This window comes from Melanerpes formicivorus, unplaced genomic scaffold (genome assembly GCF_026170545.1).
Source record: "Melanerpes formicivorus ecotype bairdi unplaced genomic scaffold, bMelFor1.0.p_v2 SCAF_2, whole genome shotgun sequence".
In the NCBI taxonomy this organism is placed as follows: Eukaryota; Metazoa; Chordata; class Aves; order Piciformes; family Picidae; genus Melanerpes; species Melanerpes formicivorus.
This window is the reverse complement of record NW_027142354.1, coordinates 31,891,007-31,899,814: the sequence shown is the minus strand read 5'-3', so window position 1 is coordinate 31,899,814 and position 8,808 is coordinate 31,891,007. Positions and strand designations below refer to the sequence as shown.

General features: G+C 42.9%; 1 long non-coding RNA gene across 1 annotated transcript; it reads left to right on the top strand.

Annotated features, from left to right (window-relative positions):
• The first annotated feature begins 3,005 nt into the window (after window positions 1-3,005).
• Window positions 3,006-7,419, top strand: LOC137445701 (uncharacterized). The gene is made up of 2 exons (XR_010988459.1): window positions 3,006-3,059; window positions 6,071-7,419. It is a non-coding gene; the product is annotated as an uncharacterized lncRNA (long non-coding RNA).
• Window positions 7,420-8,808: the final 1,389 nt, after the last annotated feature.

The window sequence follows — 8,808 nt, the reverse complement described above, 5'->3', positions numbered from 1 at the left end:
CACAGCCAGTAGACAGTGAGTTGGGTACCTGTTGTTCTGCACTCCATACTAAAAATAATGTGAAGTGAAACATAATGAGAAGTAAAATGCATCCTGTCAGTCAGCAACTTGTATCTGTGACCTGCACCAAAGTGAGAACACTGGGAAAAGAGATCATGCTGTGCTGAGTCAAGGATGCAAAACTGAATAAGCATTGTGGAAGACCATGGATTGTGTTTTGCATTTAACTCTAATTAGTTGGTTTACTGTGGGGGAAAAAAAAACAACCAACAAACCCAACAAACAACAAACAGTAGTTTGCTCCACCTTTCTCAACCTTTCTTTCATGCTTTTGTGCCTTACTAGAAATTGCTGTACTTCCTCCATTCTTCATGTTGAGATCTTTCACCTTCTTCCCGTATTTCCAAAGGCAACCCCATGCCCCACCTTGCCAATATGTCCCTTTGTCTTTATGTTTCAAGTCAGAGGTCTTTTCAGGTCTCCATCTCCAGCTATTTCAGTCATGCCAGGCATATCTTGGCATGATTATGAACAGAAAGAATGTATTTTTCTTTCCTGCTACAGGAAAGCTATGACTTAGTGGCAATTACAGAAACTTGGTGGGATGAATCCTGCGACTGGAGTGTGGCCATCAATGGCTACAAGCTGTTCAGAAGGGTCAGGAGAGGAAGAAGGGGTGGAGGTGTTGCCCTCTATGTAAAGAAGAGGATAGAGTGCAAAGAGCTGTCACTAAAGAATAGCCATGAGCAGGCTGAAAGCTTATGGGTAGGCATTAGGGATTGCGACAACAAAGGGAGCCTTGTGGCTGCCTGATGAAGCAGAGCCTATCAATGAAGCCTTCTTACTCTAGCTTGAGGAGAACTCACAATCACAGGCTTTCATCATTCTGGGGGATTTTAACCACCCTGACATCTGTTGGAAAAGCAGCATGGCTATCTGTAGGCAATCCAGGAGGCTCCTAGAGTATATAGATGACAACTTCTTGAGACAAATTAACAGCCCTACTTGGGGATATGCATTGTTGGACCTGTTGGCCACAAATGCAAGCAAAATCTTCAGGGATGTTGAAGCTGAAGGCAGCCTGGGCTGTAGCAATCATGTACTAGTGCAGTTCAGTCTTAAGGAGTATGAAGCCCACAAGAAGCACAGTTAGGACTCCACATTTTAAGAAAGCAAACTTCCAGCTCTTCAAGGAGTTAGTAAATAGGACCCCATGGGAAATGGCTCTCAGGGACAAGGGAGTGGAACAGAGCTGGCAGATCCGTAAGGATTCTTTCCATAGAGAACAAAAGATCTCAATCCCCACACGTAAGAAATAGGGCAAGGAGGGCAAGAGACCACCATGGTTGAGCCATGACCTGCTGGTCAAACTAAAGGCAAGTTGGGGCTGCACAGGAAATGGAAGGAGGGACAGGCATGCTGGGAAGAGTAGGGGTGAGGTCAGGAAGGCCAAGGCTGTTAAGGAATGTATTTTTAATTTATAAATTATATGGCAAATATTAATAAAAATACTTCCAGTGATGGTGACTCCACCACCTCCCTGGGCAGCCCATTCCAATGACCATTCACTCTTTCAGTGAAGAACTTCTTCCTAACATCCAGCCTAAACCTCCCCTGGTGCAGCTTGAGACCGTGTCCTCTTGTTCTGTTGGTGGTTGCCTGGGAGAAGAGACTGACACAATGTGTGATCAACTGAGGAGCCTGAAGATATACAAGTCCATGGTACCTGATGAGATGCATCCCAGAGTCCTGAGGGAACTGGCTGATGTATTTGCCAAGCCACTCTCCATGATATTTGAAAAGTCCTGGCAGTCAGGTGAAACCCTTGGGGACTGGAAGAAAGGAAACATCAAACCCATTTTTAAAAAGGGTAGAAAGGAGGACCCTGGGAACTACAGACCTGTCAGTCTCACCTCTGTGCCTGGGAAGATCACATCCTGGGCTGCATCAAAAGATGTGTGGCCAGCAGAACCAGAGAGGTAATTCTGCCACTTTTCTCTGCTCTGGTGAGACCTCACCTGGAGCACTGTGTACAGGTCTGGAGCCCTCAATACAAGAAGGACATGAACCTGCTGGAGTGAGTCCAGAGGAGAACCATAAGAATGATCAGGGGGTTGGAGCACCTCTGCTATAAGGACAGGCTGAGGGAACGGGGGTTGTTCAACCTGGAGAAGAGAAGGCTCTAGGGAGACCTAATAATGACCTTCCAATACCGGAAGGTCATCCTACAAGAAGGATGGGGAGAGTCTGTTCACAAAGGCCTCCAGTGACAGGAAAAGGGACAATGGCTTTAAACTGGAGAAGAGCAGATTTAGATTGGATGTTAGAAACAAGTTCTTTACTGTAAGGGTGATGGAACGCTGGAACAGGTTGCCCAGGGAGGTAGTTGAGGCCTCTTCCCTGCAGGTTTTCAAGGTGAGGCTTGACACGGCCCTGGACAGCCTGGTCTAGTTGAGGATGTCCCTTCTGACTGTGAGAAGGTTGGACTGGACAATCTCTGGAGGTCCCTTCCATCCCAGACCATTCTATGCTTCTATTTTCTCAGTCAGAAAGAGACAATGGATGGCTTTAAATACATAGATGAGTATGCACACGTAGAGGTGTATCCTGTCACCTTTCCTACAACGGAGCCTCAGAAAAATTCTTAGGCTTCCCTCAAAAACTCAACCCAGAATTAGGGCACCCATTATTGCCATTAAACCTCAAACCCCTCTGCTTTACCAGTTTTGCTGCCTTTACTGGTTTGTATTAACTGTTTTAGGCTCACCATTGCTGTCATAGCGCTGCTTGTGGCATGTTTTTTTGATCTCTGGAAACAGCTAGAAAAGGATGTCAGAATGGAGAACAAAAGCATGCTAAGGTTCTAGTACACCAGTGTGTACATTCCCCCCCCGCCTCCTTTTGTGAAATTGTGCATGCAGATGCCGTGAAGCCTCTGTGCCACGCAGCTGCATGGCTCAGCCTGGCCTCTAGGGGTCTCTGGGACAGCGTGAGCTCCAGCTGAAGCTTAGTTTCACTTTTTAAAGGGCAGGAACAGGAACAGCTCTCTTTCTTTAAAGGTAAGTCTTTAGTCATGCCACAGTTGCTATCTGTTTGGTTTTTTTTTTTTAATGTCATGATAATGTACGTTTATTTAGGATCTAAAGAGGACTTGGAGCCTGTTTGTTATTTTGTTCTTTCTGCACGTGGACCTCACTCTTGTGCTGAAGACAAACAGATGAGTTTTCTAGCTTATTCCTTCTAACTGAATGTTCTTCTGTGTTCTCAGGAGACTGTTCCTTTGAGTTAATATCCTTTGGAAGGTGTATGTTTTGGTACGACGAAGTCCCGAATAGCAGTTCTAGCCTGTAACTTTCAATTTTTCTTCTGTGTCTCCTGTATGTTGTCCAGAAAACATTTTAAACCAGTCTAGGGTCACTGAGTTCCTCCAGACTCTCAGAGTCTATGCTAAGCTGTGCTGAAATTAATTTCTTCCAATCTGGAAATATACAGAGTACTCTCTCCATAGATATTTAAGCATGACCTAGTAGTGTTAACAGCTTGACTCAATCATTAACAAGAAATTGCAAAAAGACAAGCAAACAGCAGCAGATGACAACAAAGTTTGTCAGGCAGTGGGAAATGAACAGCTGTGTCGTCATATTTAAGGTGAAAGCCAGAGGCAAAGGAAACCTGAGTCCTCTGAGACAGGTGAGCAGCACCTGGGACGTGTCGCTATTAATTTATTTAACTCCATTCTAGGGCAAACTGCACTTGAGGTAAGCTATTCCTGGACTTATACTCTCTGCATGTGCACCCTGTTTTTCTGAGAAAAGTGATTTAATGTTTGAAAATATTCCTTTCCCCAGAACAATCCTTGCTATCAGTACATCCTGGGGGATGTGGTGATAGGAAGTAGTCCTGTGGAAAAAGACGTGGGGGTGCTGATGGACAAGAAGCTGAACATGAGCAGGCAGTGTGCGCTTGCACCCCAAAAGGCAAATCACATCCTGGACTGCATCAAAGGATGTGTGGCCAGCAGATCCAGGGAGGTGATTCTGCCACTCTGGTGTGGCAAGACCTCGCCTGGAGTACTGCATCTAGGTCTGGAGCCCTCAGTATAGGAAGGACATGGACCTGATGGAGTGAGTCCAGAGGAGAGCAATGAAAATGATCAAGGGATTGAAGTACCTCTGCTATGAGGACAGGCTGAGGGAGCTGGGGTTGTTCAGCCTGGAAAAGAGGAGGCTCTGGGGAGACCTAATAGCAGCCTTCCAGTACCTGAAGGAGGCCTACAAGAAGGGTGGAGAGAGACTGTTTACAAAGGCTTGTAGTGATAGGATGAGGGGCAATGGATTTAAACTAGAGGAGAGCAGATTCAGATTGGATGTTAGGATCAGGTTCTTTACCACGAGGATAGTGGAACACGTGAACAGGTAGTCTGGCATGGTGCCTGGGGCCCCATCCCTGGAGATATTCAAAGTGAGGCTCAAGAGGGCTATGGGCAACCTGTTCTAGTTGGGAATGCCCCTGCTTACTGCAGAGGGGTTTGGACTGGATGATCTTTGGAGGTCTCTTCCAACCCAGACCATATGATTCTACGATTTCTGGTAATGCAAACAATGAAGGTCCTTGTCCCAGGGAAATCTAGGGATGTGCAACCCATACAAGGACTTGGATAAAAGCTTCATTTAAGTCAGTAGTTTAAAGTAAAAGTACCTTAATTTAAACTGAAAGGTTAAAAATAAAAATATGTAAATCATGGTCTGCAGGAAAACTGTAGTTTAGGTTCTCTGGGATTGGATTCCAGCTCACAGACTTTTGTGGGACTTTCAGCCCAGAATAAAGAGGAAGAGAGGTGTTTGCTGTTCATGTACAGGCTCCTCTGGGTGAAGCAGGTCAGTGTGATGTGGAGGTTGTCTCTAAAAAGCCAGCACAATTCCCTCATAGTGGGAAAATAATATTTTGCTGCATTGCTTGTGTGAAACTGTCTCCTTTTCTTAGTATAGGTGGCTTAGAGCATGTGCTTCCATACTGCACCCTGATCTCACACACTCCCTCAGGACAGATGTTGTGAAGAGATTTTTTCTGGATCTTCTTTCTTCCCCTCTCCCTTTTTTGTATTCTTTGTATTTCTGCAAGTGATGTATTGATAGGAACAGGACAGACAGCAAAGCAGCTTGCATCATCTGCAAGTCATTTTACATACTCTTTGTCTGGGGGTTTTATTCATGAAAGTGAAAAGTATCCTTTTTTATTCTGCTCTTCCTTGACTTTTCTCACTCATTTTATGTCCTTCAACACAGTTGCACTCAAAACCGTGGTCTTTCTGGAGATGTAATGTCTTCAAACCAGAAAGCACTGCCAGCATCTTGCTGAATTCCAGGCTTCAAAAAAATGGCAGTCAGTGAGGACTTTAAATGTATCTTAGCCCCCTTGAAGAGACTGGAGATTTTAAACCTAAAGTGAACAGTCACTCCTTGATGCAGTCAGTGGAACAGATCTGTAATGTCATCAGATTAACAGGCTGGACCATAAATAGAGATGGAGCTTGGTAGCAGGCAATTTTTAACAGTTTGATTATTTTAGACAAGCCCTATGCTGGTGTAACAAAGCCTCTAGTTTCATTTCTGTAACCAGGTGGTAACTGAAAGACATTTCACACAAGCCAGTGAGATATAGATATCCTATCACATTTTGTTGGAAGTTTCTTACATATCAGAGGTGGAAAAAAAAAGGAGGCTTTGGGAGAGGTGTGGGGCTGGGGGAAGGGGAATTATTTTACTGGGCTCTAGTGATTTGGTGGGATCAGATAGAATGATCAGATAGTGATTGTGCTTTCTGGAGAAATGAAGAAGGCTCAGTAACCTAGGAAAATCCTTTCTTTTGGAAATACTGCATCTGTTAAATCTATCTACACTAAGTGCCCTGTTTACTTTTGTTCCTCATGTAAATACTTTTCTCCTTTGTGCTACATGCAATAAAATTAAAATAGGTTAATGTGTAACTAATTATTCCAGCAGCAGCTGAACAATTTCTCATGTGTTTCCAGCTATAACTAATCAAAAATCTGTCTTTTGCTTTTATGTAGGTACTGATAAATTCCATATTGCTGAGTCTTACAGCAGCAAATGAAGAATATGTATCTGTTCTTCCTTTCCATTTTATATTTGCTTTTGAAAGCCACTGGCACCAAAGATATTCTATTTGGTCATAAGAATTACACAGAATATCAAGTGGGCAACATGAATCTGATTCTCTCTGTCCCACATGGAGGGTCAATGGAACCCAGAGACATCCCTGATCGAGAGGCTGGCTGTTGGGATGAACAGACATCCTCTTGTATTTTCTCTCATGAGTGTCCTCCTGGAAGTGTTCAAAATTATGAGAAATGTAAAGTGTCTACCAACCAAGATATGTATACTATAGAGGTGTCTCAGGCTCTTGCTGAAGAAATCAAGAAAATTACTCATGGCTTCTTTCCACATATCATTATAAACCACCTACAGAGGTTCAAGATGGATGCTAACAGGGAAAAGGAAGAAGCATCTTTTGGAATTCCCCAAGCAGAACAGGCCTGGGAGGAGTATATGGGATTTTTGACCACTGCAAAATCACAGATGACAGGGGGTCTGATTCTGGATATCCATGGACAAGCACATCCTGAACGTTGGATAGAACTAGGTTACACACTTTCCAAAACTTCTCTTAACTCAAACAACTTTTCTGCATCATCTTCCTCAATTAGACATCTGGCCAGTCAGCTAGTCAATGTGTCTTCTGAGGCTTTGGTTGCAGGGAACAGAAGTTTGGGTAAATATATTGAAGAACAAAATAATAGCTATGTCTGTGTGCCTTCTCCATCCAATCCTCGCCCAAACGATGGGAGCTATTATAGTGGTGGATACATAACCAAGACTTTTGGTTCATGCAGTTCTGGCACCGTTGATGCAATTCAGCTTGAACTACCCCAATGGGTGCGGGCCCCTGAAGAACGCAACAGATTTTGTAAAGCACTGGCAACAGCTGTAATGCAATTCTGGCAAGCTAACTACTGCAGCCAGTACAACCATGATTTTCTGGCATGCTGAAGGAGGCTGTCTTGTTAAGATACCTTTCCATAATACAGTAATAATCTGGAACAACAGAACAACTGATATGCCTGAATCATTTACACCTGCACTATAATGGTGGATGCTGGTGGAAAGTAAGTGATCTGCAAAGGAATACAGAGATATTGATGTAGAGAAAATCCACAGCTAATACCAACAAATCTGTTAATCCACAGCTCTGCATCAGATCCAGCATTGGAAAGACTGCTTGAAGATGAATGGGTTTATTTGGAAGTATCATTTGCCCAGTAAATTTTTCTGTGCTTAATTTCTTTTCATTAGCATCCTCAGTTCTGTAGAACATAATAAACAACTCTTCTGCATCTAATGAATTCTGTGCAGTGCAGTGCCTTAGCAGATTGTTCAAATAAATGAAGTGTCTCTGTTTTCTTACCACATTTAAGACAGACAGTTGGAGAATAGAAATAGAAATAAAAATAGAAATAGGAATAGAATAGAATAGAATAGGTTGGAAAAGACCTTTGAGATCATCAAGTCCAATCCATCACCCAACACCATCTAATCAACTAAACCACAGCACCAAGTGCCTCATCCAGTCTCTTCTTAAACACCTCCAGTGATGGTGACTCTACCACCTCCCTGGGCAGCCCATCCCAAGGGCAAATCATTCTTTCTGTGAAGAACTTCTTCCTAACATCCAGCCTAAACCTCCCCTGGTGCAGCTTGAGACTGTGTCCTCTGTGTCCTCTATCATTGTGTGAAATGTTTGAGGCTGGGACCACTTTCCATTTTGTGTTTAGAAAGCTCTAGATTTGAAATGAACAGTTTTTTCAGGAAATGAGTAGAAAGGTGAATCAGCCTTGTCAAGACAGTTATTTATTGCACAAACTAGGTATGAGAGCTGGGGATTAAGCTGTTTTTCAGTTCTTGTAAAATGGACAAAGTTTGATTAATTGTATATATAGTGACACTTAGTGTTTTACAACCTTTTAGTGCACCTATGTGAAGGTAGAATCAAAGAACCATTTTTGTTAGGACCCACAACAGATCAGTGTCCTGCATAGGCTCCATCTTCCCTGATGAATTTGACTCTTGTCTCTCATTTCTACTAGGCTGAGGAATCTTTTGTGTAATTCCAACTTTCTTGCTAGTCACATCTAGTTTCTGGGACTGTACATCTGAAAACAAGCACGGAACTTGACAGAAAATTTGGGCCTTCTCCTGACAATGAAAGGTCTGTAATGGGCACAAGAAATTGGTAGTAGCGTATAGATAAGAAGGGTGCCAGAAGCATAAAAGCAAATACACACTGGCACAAACATGATAGGATAAGGAGACTGTATCAGATGACTACATAATAGCATGGATACTTTTACACAATTAATTGAAACACTGTTCAGTGTATGCTGCTTTCCTGAACTTATTTCCTGCTTTAAATCAATGGAAAGAGGAAACCCCTTTTCATTTCCAGCATCAACGTCAAGTTCCTGCTCAGTTTTGAGACAAATGCAAAACAAATAAACCCAAAACAAGCAAACAAAAAAAAAAAACCACCCCAAATCCACTTGCTTCATCCAGCTTCTGACATCATAAGGACAGAAAGCTGGTGGAAAACAGCTCTAATATGCATTTCAGAAGAAAATTAAGGAGAAGAGACACTAAGGACAAAAAACTTGTATGACAGATATAGAACATTAGAATAGAATAGAATAGAATAAACCAGGTTGGAAGAGACCTTCAAGATCATCACGTCCAA